General features: G+C 40.2%; 20 non-coding genes across 20 annotated transcripts; all 20 read left to right on the forward strand.

Annotated features, from left to right (window-relative positions):
* Nucleotides 1-1,134: 1,134 nt before the first annotated feature.
* Nucleotides 1,135-1,206, forward strand: trnag-ucc (transfer RNA glycine (anticodon UCC)). Its single transcript has one exon. It is a non-coding gene; the product is annotated as a tRNA-Gly (tRNA).
* Nucleotides 1,207-3,167: 1,961 nt separating this feature from the next.
* trnah-gug (transfer RNA histidin (anticodon GUG)) lies at nt 3,168-3,239 on the forward strand. The gene has a single exon. It is a non-coding gene; the product is annotated as a tRNA-His (tRNA).
* A 309-nt stretch (nt 3,240-3,548) lies between these two features.
* On the forward strand, nt 3,549-3,620 carry trnag-ucc (transfer RNA glycine (anticodon UCC)). The gene has a single exon. It is a non-coding gene; the product is annotated as a tRNA-Gly (tRNA).
* Nucleotides 3,621-5,581: 1,961 nt separating this feature from the next.
* Nucleotides 5,582-5,653, forward strand: trnah-gug (transfer RNA histidin (anticodon GUG)). The gene has a single exon. It is a non-coding gene; the product is annotated as a tRNA-His (tRNA).
* A 310-nt stretch (nt 5,654-5,963) lies between these two features.
* trnag-ucc (transfer RNA glycine (anticodon UCC)) lies at nt 5,964-6,035 on the forward strand. Its single transcript has one exon. It is a non-coding gene; the product is annotated as a tRNA-Gly (tRNA).
* Nucleotides 6,036-8,012: 1,977 nt separating this feature from the next.
* trnah-gug (transfer RNA histidin (anticodon GUG)) lies at nt 8,013-8,084 on the forward strand. The gene has a single exon. It is a non-coding gene; the product is annotated as a tRNA-His (tRNA).
* A 310-nt stretch (nt 8,085-8,394) lies between these two features.
* trnag-ucc (transfer RNA glycine (anticodon UCC)) lies at nt 8,395-8,466 on the forward strand. Its single transcript has one exon. It is a non-coding gene; the product is annotated as a tRNA-Gly (tRNA).
* Nucleotides 8,467-10,443: 1,977 nt separating this feature from the next.
* trnah-gug (transfer RNA histidin (anticodon GUG)) lies at nt 10,444-10,515 on the forward strand. Its single transcript has one exon. It is a non-coding gene; the product is annotated as a tRNA-His (tRNA).
* Nucleotides 10,516-10,825: 310 nt separating this feature from the next.
* trnag-ucc (transfer RNA glycine (anticodon UCC)) lies at nt 10,826-10,897 on the forward strand. Its single transcript has one exon. It is a non-coding gene; the product is annotated as a tRNA-Gly (tRNA).
* Nucleotides 10,898-12,860: 1,963 nt separating this feature from the next.
* On the forward strand, nt 12,861-12,932 carry trnah-gug (transfer RNA histidin (anticodon GUG)). Its single transcript has one exon. It is a non-coding gene; the product is annotated as a tRNA-His (tRNA).
* Nucleotides 12,933-13,242: 310 nt separating this feature from the next.
* Nucleotides 13,243-13,314, forward strand: trnag-ucc (transfer RNA glycine (anticodon UCC)). Its single transcript has one exon. It is a non-coding gene; the product is annotated as a tRNA-Gly (tRNA).
* Nucleotides 13,315-15,668: 2,354 nt separating this feature from the next.
* Nucleotides 15,669-15,740, forward strand: trnag-ucc (transfer RNA glycine (anticodon UCC)). Its single transcript has one exon. It is a non-coding gene; the product is annotated as a tRNA-Gly (tRNA).
* A 2,341-nt stretch (nt 15,741-18,081) lies between these two features.
* On the forward strand, nt 18,082-18,153 carry trnag-ucc (transfer RNA glycine (anticodon UCC)). The gene has a single exon. It is a non-coding gene; the product is annotated as a tRNA-Gly (tRNA).
* A 1,967-nt stretch (nt 18,154-20,120) lies between these two features.
* trnah-gug (transfer RNA histidin (anticodon GUG)) lies at nt 20,121-20,192 on the forward strand. Its single transcript has one exon. It is a non-coding gene; the product is annotated as a tRNA-His (tRNA).
* A 310-nt stretch (nt 20,193-20,502) lies between these two features.
* Nucleotides 20,503-20,574, forward strand: trnag-ucc (transfer RNA glycine (anticodon UCC)). The gene has a single exon. It is a non-coding gene; the product is annotated as a tRNA-Gly (tRNA).
* A 1,961-nt stretch (nt 20,575-22,535) lies between these two features.
* Nucleotides 22,536-22,607, forward strand: trnah-gug (transfer RNA histidin (anticodon GUG)). The gene has a single exon. It is a non-coding gene; the product is annotated as a tRNA-His (tRNA).
* A 310-nt stretch (nt 22,608-22,917) lies between these two features.
* On the forward strand, nt 22,918-22,989 carry trnag-ucc (transfer RNA glycine (anticodon UCC)). Its single transcript has one exon. It is a non-coding gene; the product is annotated as a tRNA-Gly (tRNA).
* Nucleotides 22,990-24,966: 1,977 nt separating this feature from the next.
* Nucleotides 24,967-25,038, forward strand: trnah-gug (transfer RNA histidin (anticodon GUG)). Its single transcript has one exon. It is a non-coding gene; the product is annotated as a tRNA-His (tRNA).
* Nucleotides 25,039-25,348: 310 nt separating this feature from the next.
* trnag-ucc (transfer RNA glycine (anticodon UCC)) lies at nt 25,349-25,420 on the forward strand. Its single transcript has one exon. It is a non-coding gene; the product is annotated as a tRNA-Gly (tRNA).
* A 1,969-nt stretch (nt 25,421-27,389) lies between these two features.
* On the forward strand, nt 27,390-27,461 carry trnah-gug (transfer RNA histidin (anticodon GUG)). Its single transcript has one exon. It is a non-coding gene; the product is annotated as a tRNA-His (tRNA).
* Nucleotides 27,462-27,644: the final 183 nt, after the last annotated feature.

Here is a 27,644-nt window from a genome sequence, read left to right on the forward strand (position 1 = left end):
TTACTATAAAAAACTGATAGATCCAAGTATTTTATATAAACTGCAATACTATAATATGTGGTAACTAGTTGAATTAACTTCACTATAAGAAACTGCTAGATTAAGAGTTTGTTTAATTGTATCATCTTTATATGTATCTACTAGACAATTGTTAGATGGTGAAGTGAAAGTGGAATTGTCATATTGTTTACATTGTTGTTAATGTGCTTGAGATTTTGAAAACAATTATTAATTAAAACTTGTAAAGATTATTTTTGGAGTATGATTGCTTGATTTCTCCTGGATAAAAGAGTTTGTGCGGGAACCAACCACTCGAGGTCCTTGTCCTCAATAAACACACGGTGGCGTAGTGAAAATAACATAAATTTCGCTATCTGTATATAAAGACCTGCTACACTTCAATACTACTGCCGCTACTCGGACACCACACACGGAATCATTGTAAACACACCGCCATAGCACAGGCTGCCGACCAGCCATACCGCCGCCGTCACGAGAGCCTCCCGTTCCCTTACATCCTGCTTCCTATTCCGCTCCCCCTTGTCTTTAAAACCAGCCTTTGAAATGAGCCAGGTAAAGGGGAATCATCCTCTGATTGGCGCAGGGAAAGAAACGAAAGATTCTAAAAATGAAAGTAGCCTAATTAAAACAATAAAACAAAACACATAGCAGCGACCTGCGGCAATTGTCCTGCCGTGTGTGTAGCACGGAGTGCCCAGCTGACAAAACAAACACGAGCTTCTCGGTAGTTCGCCGTGATCGTATAGTGGTTAGTACTTTTCGTTGTGGCCGCAACAACCCCGGTTCGAATCCGGGTCACGGCAGGTGCAATCCTCACACGGCAGAGAAGCTTGTTCTTTTTTTTCACACGCCATCTTCATGGCATGCACCTTTTTGAAAGAAAATAGAATACAATAATTGCTTCATCGTGTTAGTACAGGCATGATGCACACCAGCCTGCTGTGTATGAAATAATAATTACAGAAATAATCAATCTATAAACACCATAAAAATCTCCCACAAACACCAGTCGCTGTATTAACGCTTATCGAGTAGAGGCAAGACGGGACCTGTCCCAGCAGCCAACGTTACAGTGGCTTAATTCAATCTTTGAAGGTGATTTTGAGAACGGAGGCGTTGGTGGTATAGTGGTGAGCATAGCTGCCTTCCAAGCAGTTGACCCGGGTTCGATTCCCGGCCAACGCAAGTCTTTTTTGAACTTTTTCATTTAACATTGGAATAAAGCGTAATACATTCCCCAACTAATTTGCCTTACTGGTTAATAGTCTTAAAAGCATAACTTTGAAAGTATCACTGTGAGTTATAATGATCTGTGAGGTGATATTAGTCACTACATTAAGCCCCATCAAACGAATGTGTTCATTTGGAATCATGCATTGATAATGCGTTGTCGGGAAAACTGCAAATATGTATGGAAGCGTGAGTTGAATGATTAATCACATTCTAAGGATTGATATGGTCCTGTTGTTCGTCCTGCCACATAACAATGGCGTTGCAGTTACATGCGCTGCAAAATCAAATATTTAAAATTAAACAACCATCTGATAAAACTTACTGCAGCCGGATTGTTTTAGACACACATGAGCGCATGAAAAACATCAAACATATGTTACCAAAATAGTCATTGCTGTATGATGTACAGCAACTGTGAAATGAATGGTTTTATAATCTGTTATGTGAGACTTCTGTTGAATTTTTAAGCATTTGATTCCCTGTGTACACAAAGATGGCAGTCCTGATTTAACGAGTGGGCAAGCAGAGCTCTCGGTGACTGATTTGTCAGTCTTTTTCAGTCACGTGATTGAGCGCCTTCCCGGCAATGCATCGTAATTAGAAAAGAGTAATGCAAGATATTGAACACGGACACATCCGGGATTTGAACCCGGGAACTCGCGCACCCGAAGCAAGAATCATACCCCTAGATTAAACAGCCAAATGCTGGCGGCGATTTGGTTCCACGAGCTTCCAAAGAAGCGTAGACCTAGATGCTCTGTATTGAGGAATTTGTGTCACCTTGCTGTGTGCCTGTTAGGGGCAGTCTGATTTGCTTTACCTGGCGGCTAGCATTTCTATGGGCATCGAGAGGTGGTCGCTATAAATGAGGAAACTTGTTAAGATAGGATTTAGTTTCGATATGCATACATAAAAAATAAACAAAACAAAACTGTGTTTCGTTGTTTTGCAAAGGGATGCACTGCAATTTGTTATATTTTATTTTATTCTTGCGAGCACGCAGCTGTTTTATATATTCATTTTAAATAGATTGGGGGAAATTGGTACTGTGTACTTTACAAATGTAATCTAGATTGTAACGAGACCATTCAAGTGCTGACGTTGTTGTCTACTTTGTATGTACCACAAAAAGAACAGATTTGCTGAACTGGTTAATTAACCTTACTATAAAAAACTGATAGATCCAAGTATTTTATATAAACTGCAATACTATAATATGTGGTAACTAGTTGAATTAACTTCACTATAAGAAACTGCTAGATTAAGAGTTTGTTTAATTGTATCATCTCTATATGTATCTACTAGACAATTGTTAGATGGTGAAGTGAAAGTGGAATTGTCATATTGTTTACATTGTTGTTAATGTGCTTGAGATTTTGAAAACAATTATTAATTAAAACTTGTAAAGATTATTTTTGGAGTATGATTGCTTGATTTCTCCTGGATAAAAGAGTTTGTGCGGGAACCAACCACTCGAGGTCCTTGTCCTCAATAAACACACGGTGGCGTAGTGAAAATAACATAAATTTCGCTATCTGTATATAAAGACCTGCTACACTTCAATACTACTGCCGCTACTCGGACACCACACACGGAATCATTGTAAACACACCGCCATAGCACAGGCTGCCGACCAGCCATACCGCCGCCGTCACGAGAGCCTCCCGTTCCCTTACATCCTGCTTCCTATTCCGCTCCCCCTTGTCTTTAAAACCAGCCTTTGAAATGAGCCAGGTAAAGGGGAATCATCCTCTGATTGGCGCAGGGAAAGAAACGAAAGATTCTAAAAATGAAAGTAGCCTAATTAAAACAATAAAACAAAACACATAGCAGCGACCTGCTGCAATTGTTCTGCCGTGTGTGTAGCACGGAGTGCCCAGCTGACAAAACAAACACGAGCTTCTCGGTAGTTCGCCGTGATCGTATAGTGGTTAGTACTTTGCGTTGTGGCCGCAACAACCCCGGTTCGAATCCGGGTCACGGCAGGTGCAATCCTCACACGGCAGAGAAGCTTGTTCTTTTTTTCACACGCCATCTTCATGGCATGCACCTTTTTGAAAGAAAATAGAATACAATAATTGCTTCATCGTGTTAGTACAGGCATGATGCACACCAGCCTGCTGTGTATGAAATAATAATTACAGAAATAATCAATCTATAAACACCATAAAAATCTCCCACAAACACCAGTCGCTGTATTAACGCTTATCGAGTAGAGGCAAGACGGGACCTGTCCCAGCAGCCAACGTTACAGTGGCTTAATTCAATCTTTGAAGGTGATTTTGAGAACGGAGGCGTTGGTGGTATAGTGGTGAGCATAGCTGCCTTCCAAGCAGTTGACCCGGGTTCGATTCCCGGCCAACGCAAGTCTTTTTTGAACTTTTTCATTTAACATTGGAATAAAGCGTAATACATTCCCCAACTAATTTGCCTTACTGGTTAATAGTCTTAAAAGCATAACTTTGAAAGTATCACTGTGAGTTATAATGATCTGTGAGGTGATATTAGTCACTACATTAAGCCCCATCAAACGAATGTGTTCATTTGGAATCATGCATTGATAATGCGTTGTCGGGAAAACTGCAAATATGTATGGAAGCGTGAGTTGAATGATTAATCACATTCTAAGGATTGATATGGTCCTGTTGTTCGTCCTGCCACATAACAATGGCGTTGCAGTTACATGCGCTGCAAAATCAAATATTTAAAATTAAACAACCATCTGATAAAACTTACTGCAGCCGGATTGTTTTAGACACACATGGGCGCATGAAAAAAATCAAACATATGTTACCAAAATAGTCATTGCTGTATGATGTACAGCAACTGTGAAATGAATGGTTTTATAATCTGTTATGTGAGACTTCTGTTGAATTTTTAAGCATTTGATTCCCTGTGTACACAAAGATGGCAGTCCTGATTTAACGAGTGGGCAAGCAGAGCTCTCGGTGACTGATTTTTCAGTCTTTTTCAGTCACGTGATTGAGCGCCTTCCCGGCAATGCATCGTAATTAGAAAAGTGGAATGCAAGATATTGAACACGGACACATCCGGGATTTGAACCCGGGAACTCGCGCACCCGAAGCAAGAATCATACCCCTAGATTAAACAGCCAAATGCTGGCGGCGATTTGGTTCCACGAGCTTCCAAAGAAGCGTAGACCTAGATGCTCTGTATTGAGGAATTTGTGTCACCTTGCTGTGTGCCTGTTAGGGGCAGTCTGATTTGCTTTACCTGGCGGCTAGCATTTCTATGGGCATCGAGAGGTGGTCGCTATAAATGAGGAAACTTGTTAAGATAGGATTTAGTTTCGATATGCATACATAAAAAATAAACAAAACAAAACTGTGTTTCGTTGTTTTGCAAAGGGATGCACTGCAATTTGTTATATTTTATTTTATTCTTGCGAGCACGCAGCTGTTTTATATATTCATTTTAAATAGATTGGGGGAAATTGGTACTGTGTACTTTACAAATGTAATCTAGATTGTAACGAGACCATTCAAGTGCTGACGTTGTTGTCTACTTTGTATGTACCACAAAAAGAACAGATTTGCTGAACTGGTTAATTAACCTTACTATAAAAAACTGATAGATCCAAGTATTTTATATAAACTGCAATACTATAATATGTGGTAACTAGTTGAATTAACTTCACTATAAGAAACTGCTAGATTAAGAGTTTGTTTAATTGTATCATCTCTATATGTACCTACTAGACAATTGTTAGATGGTGAAGTGAAAGTGGAATTGTCATATTGTTTACATTGTTGTTAATGTGCTTGAGATTTTGAAAACAATTATTAATTAAAACTTGTAAAGATTATTTTTGGAGTATGATTGCTTGATTTCTCCTGGATAAAAGAGTTTGTGCGGGAACCAACCACTCGAGGTCCTTGTCCTCAATAAACACACGGTGGCGTAGTGAAAATAACATAAATTTCGCTATCTGTATATAAAGACCTGCTACACTTCAATACTACTGCCGCTACTCGGACACCACACACGGAATCATTGTAAACACACCGCCATAGCACAGGCTGCCGACCAGCCATACCGCCGCCGTCACGAGAGCCTCCCGTTCCCTTACATCCTGCTTCCTATTCCGCTCCCCCTTGTCTTTAAAACCAGCCTTTGAAATGAGCCAGGTAAAGGGGAATCATCCTCTGATTGGCGCAGGGAAAGAAACGAAAGATTCTAAAAATGAAAGTAGCCTAATTAAAACAATAAAACAAAACACATAGCAGCGACCTGCGGCAATTGTCCTGCCGTGTGTGTAGCACGGAGTGCCCAGCTGACAAAACAAACACGAGCTTCTCGGTAGTTCGCCGTGATCGTATAGTGGTTAGTACTTTGCGTTGTGGCCGCAACAACCCCGGTTCGAATCCGGGTCACGGCAGGTGCAATCCTCACACGGCAGAGAAGCTTGTTCTTTTTTTTCACACGCCATCTTCATGGCATGCACCTTTTTGAAAGAAAATAGAATACAATAATTGCTTCATCGTGTTAGTACAGGCATGATGCACACCAGCCTGCTGTGTATGAAATAATAATTACAGAAATAATCAATCTATAAACACCATAAAAATCTCCCACAAACACCAGTCGCTGTATTAACGCTTATCGAGTAGAGGCAAGACGGGACCTGTCCCAGCAGCCAACGTTACAGTGGCTTAATTCAATCTTTGAAGGTGATTTTGAGAACGGAGGCGTTGGTGGTATAGTGGTGAGCATAGCTGCCTTCCAAGCAGTTGACCCGGGTTCGATTCCCGGCCAACGCAAGTCTTTTTTGAACTTTTTCATTTAACATTGGAATAAAGCGTAATACATTCCCCAACTAATTTGCCTTACTGGTTAATAGTCTTAAAAGCATAACTTTGAAAGTATCACTGTGAGTTATAATGATCTGTGAGGTGATATTAGTCACTACATTAAGCCCCATCAAACGAATGTGTTCATTTGGAATCATGCATTGATAATGCGTTGTCGGGAAAACTGCAAATATGTATGGAAGCGTGAGTTGAATGATTAATCACATTCTAAGGATTGATATGGTCCTGTTGTTCGTCCTGCCACATAACAATGGCGTTGCAGTTACATGCGCTGCAAAATCAAATATTTAAAATTAAACAACCATCTGATAAAACTTACTGCAGCCGGATTGTTTTAGACACACATGAGCGCATGAAAAACATCAAACATATGTTACCAAAATAGTCATTGCTGTATGATGTATAGCAACTGTGAAATGAATGGTTTTATAATCTGTTATGTGAGACTTCTGTTGAATTTTTAAGCATTTGATTCCCTGTGTACACAAAGATGGCAGTCCTGATTTAACGAGTGGGCAAGCAGAGCTCTCGGTGACTGATTTTTCAGTCTTTTTCAGTCACGTGATTGAGCGCCTTCCCGGCAATGCATCGTAATTAGAAAAGAGTAATGCAAGATATTGAACACGGACACATCCGTGATTTGAACCCTGGAACTCGCGCACCCGAAGCAAGAATCATACCCCTAGATTAAACAGCCAAATGCTGGCGGCGATTTGGTTCCACGAGCTTCCACGAGCTTCCAAAGAAGCGTAGACCTAGATGCTCTGTATTGAGGAATTTGTGTCACCTTGCTGTGTGCCTGTTAGGGGCAGTCTGATTTGCTTTACCTGGCGGCTAGCATTTCTATGGGCATCGAGAGGTGGTCGCTATAAATGAGGAAACTTGTTAAGATAGGATTTAGTTTCGATATGCATACATACACATAAAAAATAAACAAAACAAAACTGTGTTTCGTTGTTTTGCAAAGGGATGCACTGCAATTTGTTATATTTTATTTTATTCTTGCGAGCACGCAGCTGTTTTATATATTCATTTTAAATAGATTGGGGGAAATTGGTACTGTGTACTTTACAAATGTAATCTAGATTGTAACGAGACCATTCAAGTGCTGACGTTGTTGTCTACTTTGTATGTACCACAAAAAGAACAGATTTGCTGAACTGGTTAATTAACCTTACTATAAAAAACTGATAGATCCAAGTATTTTATATAAACTGCAATACTATAATATGTGGTAACTAGTTGAATTAACTTCACTATAAGAAACTGCTAGATTAAGAGTTTGTTTAATTGTATCATCTCTATATGTATCTACTAGCCAATTGTTAGATGGTGAAGTGAAAGTGGAATTGTCATATTGTTTACATTGTTGTTAATGTGCTTGAGATTTTGAAAACAATTATTAATTAAAACTTGTAAAGATTATTTTTGGAGTATGATTGCTTGATTTCTCCTGGATAAAAGAGTTTGTGCGGGAACCAACCACTCGAGGTCCTTGTCCTCAATAAACACACGGTGGCGTAGTGAAAATAACATACATTTCGCTATCTGTATATAAAGACCTGCTACACTTCAATACTACTGCCGCTACTCGGACACCACACACGGAATCATTGTAAACACACCGCCATAGCACAGGCTGCCGACCAGCCATACCGCCGCCGTCACGAGAGCCTCCCGTTCCCTTACATCCTGCTTCCTATTCCGCTCCCCCTTGTCTTTAAAACCAGCCTTTGAAATGAGCCAGGTAAAGGGGAATCATCCTCTGATTGGCGCAGGGAAAGAAACGAAAGATTCTAAAAATGAAAGTAGCCTAATTAAAACAATAAAACAAAACACATAGCAGCGACCTGCGGCAATTGTCCTGCCGTGTGTGTAGCACGGAGTGCCCAGCTGACAAAACAAACACGAGCTTCTCGGTAGTTCGCCGTGATCGTATAGTGGTTAGTACTTTGCGTTGTGGCCGCAACAACCCCGGTTCGAATCCGGGTCACGGCAGGTGCAATCCTCACACGGCAGAGAAGCTTGTTCGTTTTTTTCACACGCCATCTTCATGGCATGCACCTTTTTGAAAGAAAATAGAATACAATAATTGCTTCATCGTGTTAGTACAGGCATGATGCACACCAGCCTGCTGTGTATGAAATAATAATTACAGAAATAATCAATCTATAAACACCATAAAAATCTCCCACAAACACCAGTCGCTGTATTAACGCTTATCGAGTAGAGGCAAGACGGGACCTGTCCCAGCAGCCAACGTTACAGTGGCTTAATTCAATCTTTGAAGGTGATTTTGAGAACGGAGGCGTTGGTGGTATAGTGGTGAGCATAGCTGCCTTCCAAGCAGTTGACCCGGGTTCGATTCCCGGCCAACGCAAGTCTTTTTTGAACTTTTTCATTTAACATTGGAATAAAGCGTAATACATTCCCCAACTAATTTGCCTTACTGGTTAATAGTCTTAAAAGCATAACTTTGAAAGTATCACTGTGAGTTATAATGATCTGTGAGGTGATATTAGTCACTACATTAAGCCCCATCAAACGAATGTGTTCATTTGGAATCATGCATTGATAATGCGTTGTCGGGAAAACTGCAAATATGTATGGAAGCGTGAGTTGAATGATTAATCACATTCTAAGGATTGATATGGTCCTGTTGTTCGTCCTGCCACATAACAATGGCGTTGCAGTTACATGCGCTGCAAAATCAAATATTTAAAATTAAACAACCATCTGATAAAACTTACTGCAGCCGGATTGTTTTAGACACACATGAGCGCATGAAAAACATCAAACATATGTTACCAAAATAGTCATTGCTGTATGATGTATAGCAACTGTGAAATGAATGGTTTTATAATCTGTTATGTGAGACTTCTGTTGAATTTTTAAGCATTTGATTCCCTGTGTACACAAAGATGGCAGTCCTGATTTAACGAGTGGGCAAGCAGAGCTCTCGGTGACTGATTTTTCAGTCTTTTTCAGTCACGTGATTGAGCGCCTTCCCGGCAATGCATCGTAATTAGAAAAGAGTAATGCAAGATATTGAACACGGACACATCCGTGATTTGAACCCTGGAACTCGCGCACCCGAAGCAAGAATCATACCCCTAGATTAAACAGCCAAATGCTGGCGGCGATTTGGTTCCACGAGCTTCCACGAGCTTCCAAAGAAGCGTAGACCTAGATGCTCTGTATTGAGGAATTTGTGTCACCTTGCTGTGTGCCTGTTAGGGGCAGTCTGATTTGCTTTACCTGGCGGCTAGCATTTCTATGGGCATCGAGAGGTGGTCGCTATAAATGAGGAAACTTGTTAAGATAGGATTTAGTTTCGATATGCATACATACACATAAAAAATAAACAAAACAAAACTGTGTTTCGTTGTTTTGCAAAGGGATGCACTGCAATTTGTTATATTTTATTTTATTCTTGCGAGCACGCAGCTGTTTTATATATTCATTTTAAATAGATTGGGGGAAATTGGTACTGTGTACTTTACAAATGTAATCTAGATTGTAACGAGACCATTCAAGTGCTGACGTTGTTGTCTACTTTGTATGTACCACAAAAAGAACAGATTTGCTGAACTGGTTAATTAACCTTACTATAAAAAACTGATAGATCCAAGTATTTTATATAAACTGCAATACTATAATATGTGGTAACTAGTTGAATTAACTTCACTATAAGAAACTGCTAGATTAAGAGTTTGTTTAATTGTATCATCTCTATATGTATCTAGTAGACAATTGTTAGATGGTGAAGTGAAAGTGGAATTGTCATATTGTTTACATTGTTGTTAATGTGCTTGAGATTTTGAAAACAATTATTAATTAAAACTTGTAAAGATTATTTTTGGAGTATGATTGCTTGATTTCTCCTGGATAAAAGAGTTTGTGCGGGAACCAACCACTCGAGGTCCTTGTCCTCAATAAACACACGGTGGCGTAGTGAAAATAACATACATTTCGCTATCTGTATATAAAGACCTGCTACACTTCAATACTACTGCCGCTACTCGGACACCACACACGGAATCATTGTAAACACACCGCCATAGCACAGGCTGCCGACCAGCCATACCGCCGCCGTCACGAGAGCCTCCCGTTCCCTTACATCCTGCTTCCTATTCCGCTCCCCCTTGTCTTTAAAACCAGCCTTTGAAATGAGCCAGGTAAAGGGGAATCATCCTCTGATTGGCGCAGGGAAAGAAACGAAAGATTCTAAAAATGAAAGTAGCCTAATTAAAACAATAAAACAAAACACATAGCAGCGACCTGCTGCAATTGTTCTGCCGTGTGTGTAGCACGGAGTGCCCAGCTGACAAAACAAACACGAGCTTCTCGGTAGTTCGCCGTGATCGTATAGTGGTTAGTACTTTGCGTTGTGGCCGCAACAACCCCGGTTCGAATCCGGGTCACGGCAGGTGCAATCCTCACACGGCAGAGAAGCTTGTTCTTTTTTTTCACACGCCATCTTCATGGCATGCACCTTTTTGAAAGAAAATAGAATACAATAATTGCTTCATCGTGTTAGTACAGGCATGATGCACACCAGCCTGCTGTGTATGAAATAATAATTACAGAAATAATCAATCTATAAACACCATAAAAATCTCCCACAAACACCAGTCGCTGTATTAACGCTTATCGAGTAGAGGCAAGACGGGACCTGTCCCAGCAGCCAACGTTACAGTGGCTTAATTCAATCTTTGAAGGTGATTTTGAGAACGGAGGCGTTGGTGGTATAGTGGTGAGCATAGCTGCCTTCCAAGCAGTTGACCCGGGTTCGATTCCCGGCCAACGCAAGTCTTTTTTGAACTTTTTCATTTAACATTGGAATAAAGCGTAATACATTCCCCAACTAATTTGCCTTACTGGTTAATAGTCTTAAATAACTTTGAAAGTATCACTGTGAGTTATAATGATCTGTGAGGTGATATTAGTCACTACATTAAGCCCCATCAAACGAATGTGTTCATTTGGAATCATGCATTGATAATGCGTTGTCGGGAAAACTGCAAATATGTATGGAAGCGTGAGTTGAATGATTAATCACATTCTAAGGATTGATATGGTCCTGTTGTTCGTCCTGCCACATAACAATGGCGTTGCAGTTACATGCGCTGCAAAATCAAATATTTAAAATTAAACAACCATCTGATAAAACTTACTGCAGCCGGATTGTTTTAGACACACATGAGCGCATGAAAAACATCAAACATATGTTACCAAAATAGTCATTGCTGTATGATGTACAGCAACTGTGAAATGAATGGTTTTATAATCTGTTATGTGAGACTTCTGTTGAATTTTTAAGCATTTGATTCCCTGTGTACACAAAGATGGCAGTCCTGATTTAACGAGTGGGCAAGCAGAGCTCTCGGTGACTGATTTTTCAGTCTTTTTCAGTCACGTGATTGAGCGCCTTCCCGGCAATGCATCGTAATTAGAAAAGAGTAATGCAAGATATTGAACACGGACACATCCGTGATTTGAACCCTGGAACTCGCGCACCCGAAGCAAGAATCATACCCCTAGATTAAACAGCCAAATGCTGGCGGCGATTTGGTTCCACGAGCTTCCAAAGAAGCGTAGACCTAGATGCTCTGTATTGAGGAATTTGTGTCACCTTGCTGTGTGCCTGTTAGGGGCAGTCTGATTTGCTTTACCTGGCGGCTAGCATTTCTATGGGCATCGAGAGGTGGTCGCTATAAATGAGGAAACTTGTTAAGATAGGATTTAGTTTCGATATGCATACATACACATAAAAAATAAACAAAACAAAACTGTGTTTCGTTGTTTTGCAAAGGGATGCACTGCAATTTGTTATATTTTATTTTATTCTTGCGAGCACGCAGCTGTTTTATATATTCATTTTAAATAGATTGGGGGAAATTGGTACTGTGTACTTTACAAATGTAATCTAGATTGTAACGAGACCATTCAAGTGCTGACGTTGTTGTCTACTTTGTATGTACCACAAAAAGAACAGATTTGCTGAACTGGTTAATTAACCTTACTATAAAAAACTGATAGATCCAAGTATTTTATATAAACTGCAATACTATAATATGTGGTAACTAGTTGAATTAACTTCACTATAAGAAACTGCTAGATTAAGAGTTTGTTTAATTGTATCATCTCTATATGTATCTACTAGCCAATTGTTAGATGGTGAAGTGAAAGTGGAATTGTCATATTGTTTACATTGTTGTTAATGTGCTTGAGATTTTGAAAACAATTATTAATTAAAACTTGTAAAGATTATTTTTGGAGTATGATTGCTTGATTTCTCCTGGATAAAAGAGTTTGTGCGGGAACCAACCACTCGAGGTCCTTGTCCTCAATAAACACACGGTGGCGTAGTGAAAATAACATACATTTCGCTATCTGTATATAAAGACCTGCTACACTTCAATACTACTGCCGCTACTCGGACACCACACACGGAATCATTGTAAACACACCGCCATAGCACAGGCTGCCGACCAGCCATACCGCCGCCGTCACGAGAGCCTCCCGTTCCCTTACATCCTGCTTCCTATTCCGCTCCCCCTTGTCTTTAAAACCAGCCTTTGAAATGAGCCAGGTAAAGGGGAATCATCCTCTGATTGGCGCAGGGAAAGAAACGAAAGATTCTAAAAATGAAAGTAGCCTAATTAAAACAATAAAACAAAACACATAGCAGCGACCTGCTGCAATTGTTCTGCCGTTTGTGTAGCACGGAGTGCCCAGCTGACAAAACAAACACGAGCTTCTCGGTAGTTCGCCGTGATCGTATAGTGGTTAGTACTTTGCGTTGTGGCCGCAACAACCCCGGTTCGAATCCGGGTCACGGCAGGTGCAATCCTCACACGGCAGAGAAGCTTGTTCTTTTTTTTCACACGCCATCTTCATGGCATGCACCTTTTTGAAAGAAAATAGAATACAATAATTGCTTCATCGTGTTAGTACAGGCATGATGCACACCAGCCTGCTGTGTATGAAATAATAATTACAGAAATAATCAATCTATAAACACCATAAAAATCTCCCACAAACACCAGTCGCTGTATTAACGCTTATCGAGTAGAGGCAAGACGGGACCTGTCCCAGCAGCCAACGTTACAGTGGCTTAATTCAATCTTTGAAGGTGATTTTGAGAACGGAGGCGTTGGTGGTATAGTGGTGAGCATAGCTGCCTTCCAAGCAGTTGACCCGGGTTCGATTCCCGGCCAACGCAAGTCTTTTTTGAACTTTTTCATTTAACATTGGAATAAAGCGTAATACATTCCCCAACTAATTTGCCTTACTGGTTAATAGTCTTAAAAGCATAACTTTGAAAGTATCACTGTGAGTTATAATGATCTGTGAGGTGATATTAGTCACTACACCCCATCAAACGAATGTGTTCATTTGGAATCATGCATTGATAATGCGTTGTCGGGAAAACTGCAAATATGTATGGAAGCGTGAGTTGAATGATTAATCACATTCTAAGGATTGATATGGTCCTGTTGTTCGTCCTGCCACATAACAATGGCGTTGCAGTTACATGCGCTGCAAAATCAAATATTTAAAATTAAACAACCATCTGATAAAACTTACTGCAGCCGGATTGTTTTAGACACACATGAGCGCATGAAAAACATCAAACATATGTTACCAAAATAGTCATTGCTGTATGATGTACAGCAACTGTGAAATGAATGGTTTTATAATCTGTTATGTGAGACTTCTGTTGAATTTTTAAGCATTTGATTCCCTGTGTACACAAAGATGGCAGTCCTGATTTAACGAGTGGGCAAGCAGAGCTCTCGGTGACTGATTTTTCAGTCTTTTTCAGTCACGTGATTGAGCGCCTTCCCGGCAATGCATCGTAATTAGAAAAGAGTAATGCAAGATATTGAACACGGACACATCCGGGATTTGAACCCTGGAACTCGCGCACCCGAAGCAAGAATCATACCCCTAGATTAAACAGCCAAATGCTGGCGGCGATTTGGTTCCACGAGCTTCCACGAGCTTCCAAAGAAGCGTAGACCTAGATGCTCTGTATTGAGGAATTTGTGTCACCTTGCTGTGTGCCTGTTAGGGGCAGTCTGATTTGCTTTACCTGGCGGCTAGCATTTCTATGGGCATCGAGAGGTGGTCGCTATAAATGAGGAAACTTGTTAAGATAGGATTTAGTTTCGATATGCATACATACACATAAAAAATAAACAAAACAAAACTGTGTTTCGTTGTTTTGCAAAGGGATGCACTGCAATTTGTTATATTTTATTTTATTCTTGCGAGCACGCAGCTGTTTTATATATTCATTTTAAATAGATTGGGGGAAATTGGTACTGTGTACTTTACAAATGTAATCTAGATTGTAACGAGACCATTCAAGTGCTGACGTTGTTGTCTACTTTGTATGTACCACAAAAAGAACAGATTTGCTGAACTGGTTAATTAACCTTACTATAAAAAACTGATAGATCCAAGTATTTTATATAAACTGCAATACTATAATATGTGGTAACTAGTTGAATTAACTTCACTATAAGAAACTGCTAGATTAAGAGTTTGTTTAATTGTATCATCTTTATATGTATCTACTAGACAATTGTTAGATGGTGAAGTGAAAGTGGAATTGTCATATTGTTTACATTGTTGTTAATGTGCTTGAGATTTTGAAAACAATTATTAATTAAAACTTGTAAAGATTATTTTTGGAGTATGATTGCTTGATTTCTCCTGGATAAAAGAGTTTGTGCGGGAACCAACCACTCGAGGTCCTTGTCCTCAATAAACACACGGTGGCGTAGTGAAAATAACATAAATTTCGCTATCTGTATATAAAGACCTGCTACACTTCAATACTACTGCCGCTACTCGGACACCACACACGGAATCATTGTAAACACACCGCCATAGCACAGGCTGCCGACCAGCCATACCGCCGCCGTCACGAGAGCCTCCCGTTCCCTTACATCCTGCTTCCTATTCCGCTCCCCCTTGTCTTTAAAACCAGCCTTTGAAATGAGCCAGGTAAAGGGGAATCATCCTCTGATTGGCGCAGGGAAAGAAACGAAAGATTCTAAAAATGAAAGTAGCCTAATTAAAACAATAAAACAAAACACATAGCAGCGACCTGCGGCAATTGTCCTGCCGTGTGTGTAGCACGGAGTGCCCAGCTGACAAAACAAACACGAGCTTCTCGGTAGTTCGCCGTGATCGTATAGTGGTTAGTACTTTTCGTTGTGGCCGCAACAACCCCGGTTCGAATCCGGGTCACGGTAGGTGCAATCCTCACACGGCAGAGAAGCTTGTTCTTTTTTTTCACACGCCATCTTCATGGCATGCACCTTTTTGAAAGAAAATAGAATACAATAATTGCTTCATCGTGTTAGTACAGGCATGATGCACACCAGCCTGCTGTGTATGAAATAATAATTACAGAAATAATCAATCTATAAACACCATAAAAATCTCCCACAAACACCAGTCGCTGTATTAACGCTTATCGAGTAGAGGCAAGACGGGACCTGTCCCAGCAGCCAACGTTACAGTGGCTTAATTCAATCTTTGAAGGTGATTTTGAGAACGGAGGCGTTGGTGGTATAGTGGTGAGCATAGCTGCCTTCCAAGCAGTTGACCCGGGTTCGATTCCCGGCCAACGCAAGTCTTTTTTGAACTTTTTCATTTAACATTGGAATAAAGCGTAATACATTCCCCAACTAATTTGCCTTACTGGTTAATAGTCTTAAAAGCATAACTTTGAAAGTATCACTGTGAGTTATAATGATCTGTGAGGTGATATTAGTCACTACATTAAGCCCCATCAAACGAATGTGTTCATTTGGAATCATGCATTGATAATGCGTTGTCGGGAAAACTGCAAATATGTATGGAAGCGTGAGTTGAATGATTAATCACATTCTAAGGATTGATATGGTCCTGTTGTTCGTCCTGCCACATAACAATGGCGTTGCAGTTACATGCGCTGCAAAATCAAATATTTAAAATTAAACAACCATCTGATAAAACTTACTGCAGCCGGATTGTTTTAGACACACATGAGCGCATGAAAAACATCAAACATATGTTACCAAAATAGTCATTGCTGTATGATGTACAGCAACTGTGAAATGAATGGTTTTATAATCTGTTATGTGAGACTTCTGTTGAATTTTTAAGCATTTGATTCCCTGTGTACACAAAGATGGCAGTCCTGATTTAACGAGTGGGCAAGCAGAGCTCTCGGTGACTGATTTGTCAGTCTTTTTCAGTCACGTGATTGAGCGCCTTCCCGGCAATGCATCGTAATTAGAAAAGTGGAATGCAAGATATTGAACACGGACACATCCGGGATTTGAACCCGGGAACTCGCGCACCCGAAGCAAGAATCATACCCCTAGATTAAACAGCCAAATGCTGGCGGCGATTTGGTTCCACGAGCTTCCAAAGAAGCGTAGACCTAGATGCTCTGTATTGAGGAATTTGTGTCACCTTGCTGTGTGCCTGTTAGGGGCAGTCTGATTTGCTTTACCTGGCGGCTAGCATTTCTATGGGCATCGAGAGGTGGTCGCTATAAATGAGGAAACTTGTTAAGATAGGATTTAGTTTCGATATGCATACATAAAAAATAAACAAAACAAAACTGTGTTTCGTTGTTTTGCAAAGGGATGCACTGCAATTTGTTATATTTTATTTTATTCTTGCGAGCACGCAGCTGTTTTATATATTCATTTTAAATATTGGGGGAAATTGGTACTGTGTACTTTACAAATGTAATCTAGATTGTAACGAGACCATTCAAGTGCTGACGTTGTTGTCTACTTTGTATGTACCACAAAAAGAACAGATTTGCTGAACTGGTTAATTAACCTTACTATAAAAAACTGATAGATCCAAGTATTTTATATAAACTGCAATACTATAATATGTGGTAACTAGTTGAATTAACTTCACTATAAGAAACTGCTAGATTAAGAGTTTGTTTAATTGTATCATCTTTATATGTATCTACTAGACAATTGTTAGATGGTGAAGTGAAAGTGGAATTGTCATATTGTTTACATTGTTGTTAATGTGCTTGAGATTTTGAAAACAATTATTAATTAAAACTTGTAAAGATTATTTTTGGAGTATGATTGCTTGATTTCTCCTGGATAAAAGAGTTTGTGCGGGAACCAACCACTCGAGGTCCTTGTCCTCAATAAACACACGGTGGCGTAGTGAAAATAACATAAATTTCGCTATCTGTATATAAAGACCTGCTACACTTCAATACTACTGCCGCTACTCGGACACCACACACGGAATCATTGTAAACACACCGCCATAGCACAGGCTGCCGACCAGCCATACCGCCGCCGTCACGAGAGCCTCCCGTTCCCTTACATCCTGCTTCCTATTCCGCTCCCCCTTGTCTTTAAAACCAGCCTTTGAAATGAGCCAGGTAAAGGGGAATCATCCTCTGATTGGCGCAGGGAAAGAAACGAAAGATTCTAAAAATGAAAGTAGCCTAATTAAAACAATAAAACAAAACACATAGCAGCGACCTGCGGCAATTGTCCTGCCGTGTGTGTAGCACGGAGTGCCCAGCTGACAAAACAAACACGAGCTTCTCGGTAGTTCGCCGTGATCGTATAGTGGTTAGTACTTTTCGTTGTGGCCGCAACAACCCCGGTTCGAATCCGGGTCACGGCAGGTGCAATCCTCACACGGCAGAGAAGCTTGTTCTTTTTTTTCACACGCCATCTTCATGGCATGCACCTTTTTGAAAGAAAATAGAATACAATAATTGCTTCATCGTGTTAGTACAGGCATGATGCACACCAGCCTGCTGTGTATGAAATAATAATTACAGAAATAATCAATCTATAAACACCATAAAAATCTCCCACAAACACCAGTCGCTGTATTAACGCTTATCGAGTAGAGGCAAGACGGGACCTGTCCCAGCAGCCAACGTTACAGTGGCTTAATTCAATCTTTGAAGGTGATTTTGAGAACGGAGGCGTTGGTGGTATAGTGGTGAGCATAGCTGCCTTCCAAGCAGTTGACCCGGGTTCGATTCCCGGCCAACGCAAGTCTTTTTTGAACTTTTTCATTTAACATTGGAATAAAGCGTAATACATTCCCCAACTAATTTGCCTTACTGGTTAATAGTCTTAAAAGCATAACTTTGAAAGTATCACTGTGAGTTATAATGATCTGTGAGGTGATATTAGTCACTACATTAAGCCCCATCAAACGAATGTGTTCATTTGGAATCATGCATTGATAATGCGTTGTCGGGAAAACTGCAAATATGTATGGAAGCGTGAGTTGAATGATTAATCACATTCTAAGGATTGATATGGTCCTGTTGTTCGTCCTGCCACATAACAATGGCGTTGCAGTTACATGCGCTGCAAAATCAAATATTTAAAATTAAACAACCATCTGATAAAACTTACTGCAGCCGGATTGTTTTAGACACACATGAGCGCATGAAAAACATCAAACATATGTTACCAAAATAGTCATTGCTGTATGATGTACAGCAACTGTGAAATGAATGGTTTTATAATCTGTTATGTGAGACTTCTGTTGAATTTTTAAGCATTTGATTCCCTGTGTACACAAAGATGGCAGTCCTGATTTAACGAGTGGGCAAGCAGAGCTCTCGGTGACTGATTTGTCAGTCTTTTTCAGTCACGTGATTGAGCGCCTTCCCGGCAATGCATCGTAATTAGAAAAGAGTAATGCAAGATATTGAACACGGACACATCCGGGATTTGAACCCTGGAACTCGCGCACCCGAAGCAAGAATCATACCCCTAGATTAAACAGCCAAATGCTGGCGGCGATTTGGTTCCACGAGCTTCCAAAGAAGCGTAGACCTAGATGCTCTGTATTGAGGAATTTGTGTCACCTTGCTGTGTGCCTGTTAGGGGCAGTCTGATTTGCTTTACCTGGCGGCTAGCATTTCTATGGGCATCGAGAGGTGGTCGCTATAAATGAGGAAACTTGTTAAGATAGGATTTAGTTTCGATATGCATACATACACATAAAAAATAAACAAAACAAAACTGTGTTTCGTTGTTTTGCAAAGGGATGCACTGCAATTTGTTATATTTTATTTTATTCTTGCGAGCACGCAGCTGTTTTATATATTCATTTTAAATAGATTGGGGGAAATTGGTACTGTGTACTTTACAAACGTAATCTAGATTGTAACGAGACCATTCAAGTGCTGACGTTGTTGTCTACTTTGTATGTACCACAAAAAGAACAGATTTGCTGAACTGGTTAATTAACCTTACTGTAAAAAACTGATAGATCCAAGTATTTTATATAAACTGCAATACTATAATATGTGGTAACTAGTTGAATTAACTTCACTATAAGAAACTGCTAGATTAAGAGTTTGTTTAATTGTATCATCTCTATATGTATCTACTAGACAATTGTTAGATGGTGAAGTGAAAGTGGAATTGTCATATTGTTTACATTGTTGTTAATGTGCTTGAGATTTTGAAAACAATTATTAATTAAAACTTGTAAAGATTATTTTTGGAGTATGATTGCTTGATTTCTCCTGGATAAAAGAGTTTGTGCGGGAACCAACCACTCGAGGTCCTTGTCCTCAATAAACACACGGTGGCGTAGTGAAAATAACATAAATTTCGCTATCTGTATATAAAGACCTGCTACACTTCAATACTACTGCCGCTACTCGGACACCACACACGGAATCATTGTAAACACACCGCCATAGCACAGGCTGCCGACCAGCCATACCGCCGCCGTCACGAGAGCCTCCCGTTCCCTTACATCCTGCTTCCTATTCCGCTCCCCCTTGTCTTTAAAACCAGCCTTTGAAATGAGCCAGGTAAAGGGGAATCATCCTCTGATTGGCGCAGGGAAAGAAACGAAAGATTCTAAAAATGAAAGTAGCCTAATTAAAACAATAAAACAAAACACATAGCAGCGACCTGCTGCAATTGTTCTGCCGTGTGTGTAGCACGGAGTGCCCAGCTGACAAAACAAACACGAGCTTCTCGGTAGTTCGCCGTGATCGTATAGTGGTTAGTACTTTGCGTTGTGGCCGCAACAACCCCGGTTCGAATCCGGGTCACGGCAGGTGCAATCCTCACACGGCAGAGAAGCTTGTTCTTTTTTTTCACACGCCATCTTCATGGCATGCACCTTTTTGAAAGAAAATAGAATACAATAATTGCTTCATCGTGTTAGTACAGGCATGATGCACACCAGCCTGCTGTGTATGAAATAATAATTACAGAAATAATCAATCTATAAACACCATAAAAATCTCCCACAAACACCAGTCGCTGTATTAACGCTTATCGAGTAGAGGCAAGACGGGACCTGTCCCAGCAGCCAACGTTACAGTGGCTTAATTCAATCTTTGAAGGTGATTTTGAGAACGGAGGCGTTGGTGGTATAGTGGTGAGCATAGCTGCCTTCCAAGCAGTTGACCCGGGTTCGATTCCCGGCCAACGCAAGTCTTTTTTGAACTTTTTCATTTAACATTGGAATAAAGCGTAATACATTCCCCAACTAATTTGCCTTACTGGTTAATAGTCTTAAAAGCATAACTTTGAAAGTATCACTGTGAGTTATAATGATCTGTGAGGTGATATTAGTCACTACATTAAGCCCCATCAAACGAATGTGTTCATTTGGAATCATGCATTGATAATGCGTTGTCGGGAAAACTGCAAATATGTATGGAAGCGTGAGTTGAATGATTAATCACATTCTAAGGATTGATATGGTCCTGTTGTTCGTCCTGCCACATAACAATGGCGTTGCAGTTACATGCGCTGCAAAATCAAATATTTAAAATTAAACAACCATCTGATAAAACTTACTGCAGCCGGATTGTTTTAGACACACATGGGCGCATGAAAAAAATCAAACATATGTTACCAAAATAGTCATTGCTGTATGATGTACAGCAACTGTGAAATGAATGGTTTTATAATCTGTTATGTGAGACTTCTGTTGAATTTTTAAGCATTTGATTCCCTGTGTACACAAAGATGGCAGTCCTGATTTAACGAGTGGGCAAGCAGAGCTCTCGGTGACTGATTTGTCAGTCTTTTTCAGTCACGTGATTGAGCGCCTTCCCGGCAATGCATCGTAATTAGAAAAGAGTAATGCAAGATATTGAACACGGACACATCCGGGATTTGAACCCGGGAACTCGCGCACCCGAAGCAAGAATCATACCCCTAGATTAAACAGCCAAATGCTGGCGGCGATTTGGTTCCACGAGCTTCCAAAGAAGCGTAGACCTAGATGCTCTGTATTGAGGAATTTGTGTCACCTTGCTGTGTGCCTGTTAGGGGCAGTCTGATTTGCTTTACCTGGCGGCTAGCATTTCTATGGGCATCGAGAGGTGGTCGCTATAAATGAGGAAACTTGTTAAGATAGGATTTAGTTTCGATATGCATACATAAAAAATAAACAAAACAAAACTGTGTTTCGTTGTTTTGCAAAGGGATGCACTGCAATTTGTTATATTTTATTTTATTCTTGCGAGCACGCAGCTGTTTTATATATTCATTTTAAATAGATTGGGGGAAATTGGTACTGTGTACTTTACAAATGTAATCTAGATTGTAACGAGACCATTCAAGTGCTGACGTTGTTGTCTACTTTGTATGTACCACAAAAAGAACAGATTTGCTGAACTGGTTAATTAACCTTACTATAAAAAACTGATAGATCCAAGTATTTTATATAAACTGCAATACTATAATATGTGGTAACTAGTTGAATTAACTTCACTATAAGAAACTGCTAGATTAAGAGTTTGTTTAATTGTATCATCTCTATATGTACCTACTAGACAATTGTTAGATGGTGAAGTGAAAGTGGAATTGTCATATTGTTTACATTGTTGTTAATGTGCTTGAGATTTTGAAAACAATTATTAATTAAAACTTGTAAAGATTATTTTTGGAGTATGATTGCTTGATTTCTCCTGGATAAAAGAGTTTGTGCGGGAACCAACCACTCGAGGTCCTTGTCCTCAATAAACACACGGTGGCGTAGTGAAAATAACATAAATTTCGCTATCTGTATATAAAGACCTGCTACACTTCAATACTACTGCCGCTACTCGGACACCACACACGGAATCATTGTAAACACACCGCCATAGCACAGGCTGCCGACCAGCCATACCGCCGCCGTCACGAGAGCCTCCCGTTCCCTTACATCCTGCTTCCTATTCCGCTCCCCCTTGTCTTTAAAACCAGCCTTTGAAATGAGCCAGGTAAAGGGGAATCATCCTCTGATTGGCGCAGGGAAAGAAACGAAAGATTCTAAAAATGAAAGTAGCCTAATTAAAACAATAAAACAAAACACATAGCAGCGACCTGCTGCAATTGTTCTGCCGTGTGTGTAGCACGGAGTGCCCAGCTGACAAAACAAACACGAGCTTCTCGGTAGTTCGCCGTGATCGTATAGTGGTTAGTACTTTGCGTTGTGGCCGCAACAACCCCGGTTCGAATCCGGGTCACGGCAGGTGCAATCCTCACACGGCAGAGAAGCTTGTTCTTTTTTTTCACACGCCATCTTCATGGCATGCACCTTTTTGAAAGAAAATAGAATACAATAATTGCTTCATCGTGTTAGTACAGGCATGATGCACACCAGCCTGCTGTGTATGAAATAATAATTACAGAAATAATCAATCTATAAACACCATAAAAATCTCCCACAAACACCAGTCGCTGTATTAACGCTTATCGAGTAGAGGCAAGACGGGACCTGTCCCAGCAGCCAACGTTACAGTGGCTTAATTCAATCTTTGAAGGTGATTTTGAGAACGGAGGCGTTGGTGGTATAGTGATGAGCATAGCTGCCTTCCAAGCAGTTGACCCGGGTTCGATTCCCGGCCAACGCAAGTCTTTTTTGAACTTTTTCATTTAACATTGGAATAAAGCGTAATACATTCCCCAACTAATTTGCCCTACTGGTTAATAGTCTTAAAAGCATAACTTTGAAAGTATCACTGTGAGTTATAATGATCTGTGAGGTGATATTAGTCACTACATTAAGCCCCATCAAACGAATGTGTTCATTTGGAATCATGCATTGATAATGCGTTGTCGGGAAAACTGCAAATATGTATGGAAGCGTGAGTTGAATGATTAATCACATTCTAAGGATTGATATGGTCCTGTTGTTCGTCCTGCCACATAACAATGGCGTTGCAGTTACATGCGCTGCAAAATCAAATATTTAAAATTAAACAACCATCTGATAAAACTTACTGCAGCCGGATTGTTTTAGACACACATGAGCGCATGAAAAACATCAAACATATGTTACCAAAATAGTCATTGCTGTATGATGTACAGCAACTGTGAAATGAATGGTTTTATAATCTGTTATGTGAGACTTCTGTTGAATTTTTAAGCATTTGATTCCCTGTGTACACAAAGATGGCAGTCCTGATTTAACGAGTGGGCAAGCAGAGCTCTCGGTGACTGATTTTTCAGTCTTTTTCAGTCACGTGATTGAGCGCCTTCCCGGCAATGCATCGTAATTAGAAAAGAGTAATGCAAGATATTGAACACGGACACATCCGGGATTTGAACCCGGGAACTCGCGCACCCGAAGCAAGAATCATACCCCTAGATTAAACAGCCAAATGCTGGCGGCGATTTGGTTCCACGAGCTTCCACGAGCTTCCAAAGAAGCGTAGACCTAGATGCTCTGTATTGAGGAATTTGTGTCACCTTGCTGTGTGCCTGTTAGGGGCAGTCTGATTTGCTTTACCTGGCGGCTAGCATTTCTATGGGCATCGAGAGGTGGTCGCTATAAATGAGGAAACTTGTTAAGATAGGATTTAGTTTCGATATGCATACATACACATAAAAAATAAACAAAACAAAACTGTGTTTCGTTGTTTTGCAAAGGGATGCACTGCAATTTGTTATATTTTATTTTATTCTTGTGAGCACGCAGCTGTTTTATATATTCATTTTAAATAGATTGGGGGAAATTGGTACTGTGTACTTTACAAATGTAATCTAGATTGTAACGAGACCATTCAAGTGCTGACGTTGTTGTCTACTTTGTATGTACCACAAAAAGAACAGATTTGCTGAACTGGTTAATTAACCTTACTATAAAAAACTGATAGATCCAAGTATTTTATATAAACTGCAATACTATAATATGTGGTAACTAGTTGAATTAACTTCACTATAAGAAACTGCTAGATTAAGAGTTTGTTTAATTGTATCATCTCTATATGTATCTACTAGCCAATTGTTAGATGGTGAAGTGAAAGTGGAATTGTCATATTGTTTACATTGTTGTTAATGTGCTTGAGATTTTGAAAACAATTATTAATTAAAACTTGTAAAGATTATTTTTGGAGTATGATTGCTTGATTTCTCCTGGATAAAAGAGTTTGTGCGGGAACCAACCACTCGAGGTCCTTGTCCTCAATAAACACACGGTGGCGTAGTGAAAATAACATAAATTTCGCTATCTGTATATAAAGACCTGCTACACTTCAATACTACTGCCGCTACTCGGACACCACACACGGAATCATTGTAAACACACCGCCATAGCACAGGCTGCCGACCAGCCATACCGCCGCCGTCACGAGAGCCTCCCGTTCCCTTACATCCTGCTTCCTATTCCGCTCCCCCTTGTCTTTAAAACCAGCCTTTGAAATGAGCCAGGTAAAGGGGAATCATCCTCTGATTGGCGCAGGGAAAGAAACGAAAGATTCTAAAAATGAAAGTAGCCTAATTAAAACAATAAAACAAAACACATAGCAGCGACCTGCTGCAATTGTTCTGCCGTGTGTGTAGCACGGAGTGCCCAGCTGACAAAACAAACACGAGCTTCTCGGTAGTTCGCCGTGATCGTATAGTGGTTAGTACTTTGCGTTGTGGCCGCAACAACCCCGGTTCGAATCCGGGTCACGGCAGGTGCAATCCTCACACGGCAGAGAAGCTTGTTCTTTTTTTTCACACGCCATCTTCATGGCATGCACCTTTTTGAAAGAAAATAGAATACAATAATTGCTTCATCGTGTTAGTACAGGCATGATGCACACCAGCCTGCTGTGTATGAAATAATAATTACAGAAATAATCAATCTATAAACACCATAAAAATCTCCCACAAACACCAGTCGCTGTATTAACGCTTATCGAGTAGAGGCAAGACGGGACCTGTCCCAGCAGCCAACGTTACAGTGGCTTAATTCAATCTTTGAAGGTGATTTTGCGAACGGAGGCGTTGGTGGTATAGTGGTGAGCATAGCTGCCTTCCAAGCAGTTGACCCGGGTTCGATTCCCGGCCAACGCAAGTCTTTTTTGAACTTTTTCATTTAACATTGGAATAAAGCGTAATACATTCCCCAACTAATTTGCCTTACTGGTTAATAGTCTTAAAAGCATAACTTTGAAAGTATCACTGTGAGTTATAATGATCTGTGAGGTGATATTAGTCACTACATTAAGCCCCATCAAACGAATGTGTTCATTTGGAATCATGCATTGATAATGCGTTGTCGGGAAAACTGCAAATATGTATGGAAGCGTGAGTTGAATGATTAATCACATTCTAAGGATTGATATGGTCCTGTTGTTCGTCCTGCCACATAACAATGGCGTTGCAGTTACATGCGCTGCAAAATCAAATATTTAAAATTAAACAACCATCTGATAAAACTTACTGCAGCCGGATTGTTTTAGACACACATGGGCGCATGAAAAAAATCAAACATATGTTACCAAAATAGTCATTGCTGTATGATGTACAGCAACTGTGAAATGAATGGTTTTATAATCTGTTATGTGAGACTTCTGTTGAATTTTTAAGCATTTGATTCCCTGTGTACACAAAGATGGCAGTCCTGATTTAACGAGTGGGCAAGCAGAGCTCTCTCGGTGACTGATTTGTCAGTCTTTTTCAGTCACGTGATTGAGCGCCTTCCCGGCAATGCATCGTAATTAGAAAAGAGTAATGCAAGATATTGAACACGGACACATCCGGGATTTGAACCCGGGAACTCGCGCACCCGAAGCAAGAATCATACCCCTAGATTAAACAGCCAAATGCTAGCGGCGATTTGGTTCCACGAGCTTCCAAAGAAGCGTAGACCTAGATGCTCTGTATTGAGGAATTTGTGTCACCTTGCTGTGTGCCTGTTAGGGGCAGTCTGATTTGCTTTACCTGGCGGCTAGCATTTCTATGGGCATCGAGAGGTGGTCGCTATAAATGAGGAAACTTGTTAAGATAGGATTTAGTTTCGATATGCATACATACACATAAAAAATAAACAAAACAAAACTGTGTTTCGTTGTTTTGCAAAGGGATGCACTGCAATTTGTTATATTTTATTTTATTCTTGCGAGCACGCAGCTGTTTTATATATTCATTTTAAATAGATTGGGGGAAATTGGTACTGTGTACTTTACAAATGTAATCTAGATTGTAACGAGACCATTCAAGTGCTGACGTTGTTGTCTACTTTGTATGTACCACAAAAAGAACAGATTTGCTGAACTGGTTAATTAACCTTACTATAAAAAACTGATAGATCCAAGTATTTTATATAAACTGCAATACTATAATATGTGGTAACTAGTTGAATTAACTTCACTATAAGAAACTGCTAGATTAAGAGTTTGTTTAATTGTATCATCTCTATATGTATCTACTAGACAATTGTTAGATGGTGAAGTGAAAGTGGAATTGTCATATTGTTTACATTGTTGTTAATGTGCTTGAGATTTTGAAAACAATTATTAATTAAAACTTGTAAAGATTATTTTTGGAGTATGATTGCTTGATTTCTCCTGGATAAAAGAGTTTGTGCGGGAACCAACCACTCGAGGTCCTTGTCCTCAATAAACACACGGTGGCGTAGTGAAAATAACATAAATTTCGCTATCTGTATATAAAGACCTGCTACACTTCAATACTACTGCCGCTACTCGGACACCACACACGGAATCATTGTAAACACACCGCCATAGCACAGGCTGCCGACCAGCCATACCGCCGCCGTCACGAGAGCCTCCCGTTCCCTTACATCCTGCTTCCTATTCCGCTCCCCCTTGTCTTTAAAACCAGCCTTTGAAATGAGCCAGGTAAAGGGGAATCATCCTCTGATTGGCGCAGGGAAAGAAACGAAAGATTCTAAAAATGAAAGTAGCCTAATTAAAACAATAAAACAAAACACATAGCAGCGACCTGCTGCAATTGTTCTGCCGTGTGTGTAGCACGGAGTGCCCAGCTGACAAAACAAACACGAGCTTCTCGGTAGTTCGCCGTGATCGTATAGTGGTTAGTACTTTGCGTTGTGGCCGCAACAACCCCGGTTCGAATCCGGGTCACGGCAGGTGCAATCCTCACACGGCAGAGAAGCTTGTTCTTTTTTTTCACACGCCATCTTCATGGCATGCACCTTTTTGAAAGAAAATAGAATACAATAATTGCTTCATCGTGTTAGTACAGGCATGATGCACACCAGCCTGCTGTGTATGAAATAATAATTACAGAAATAATCAATCTATAAACACCA

This window comes from Acipenser ruthenus, chromosome 50 (genome assembly GCF_902713425.1).
Source record: "Acipenser ruthenus chromosome 50, fAciRut3.2 maternal haplotype, whole genome shotgun sequence".
In the NCBI taxonomy this organism is placed as follows: Eukaryota; Metazoa; Chordata; class Actinopteri; order Acipenseriformes; family Acipenseridae; genus Acipenser; species Acipenser ruthenus.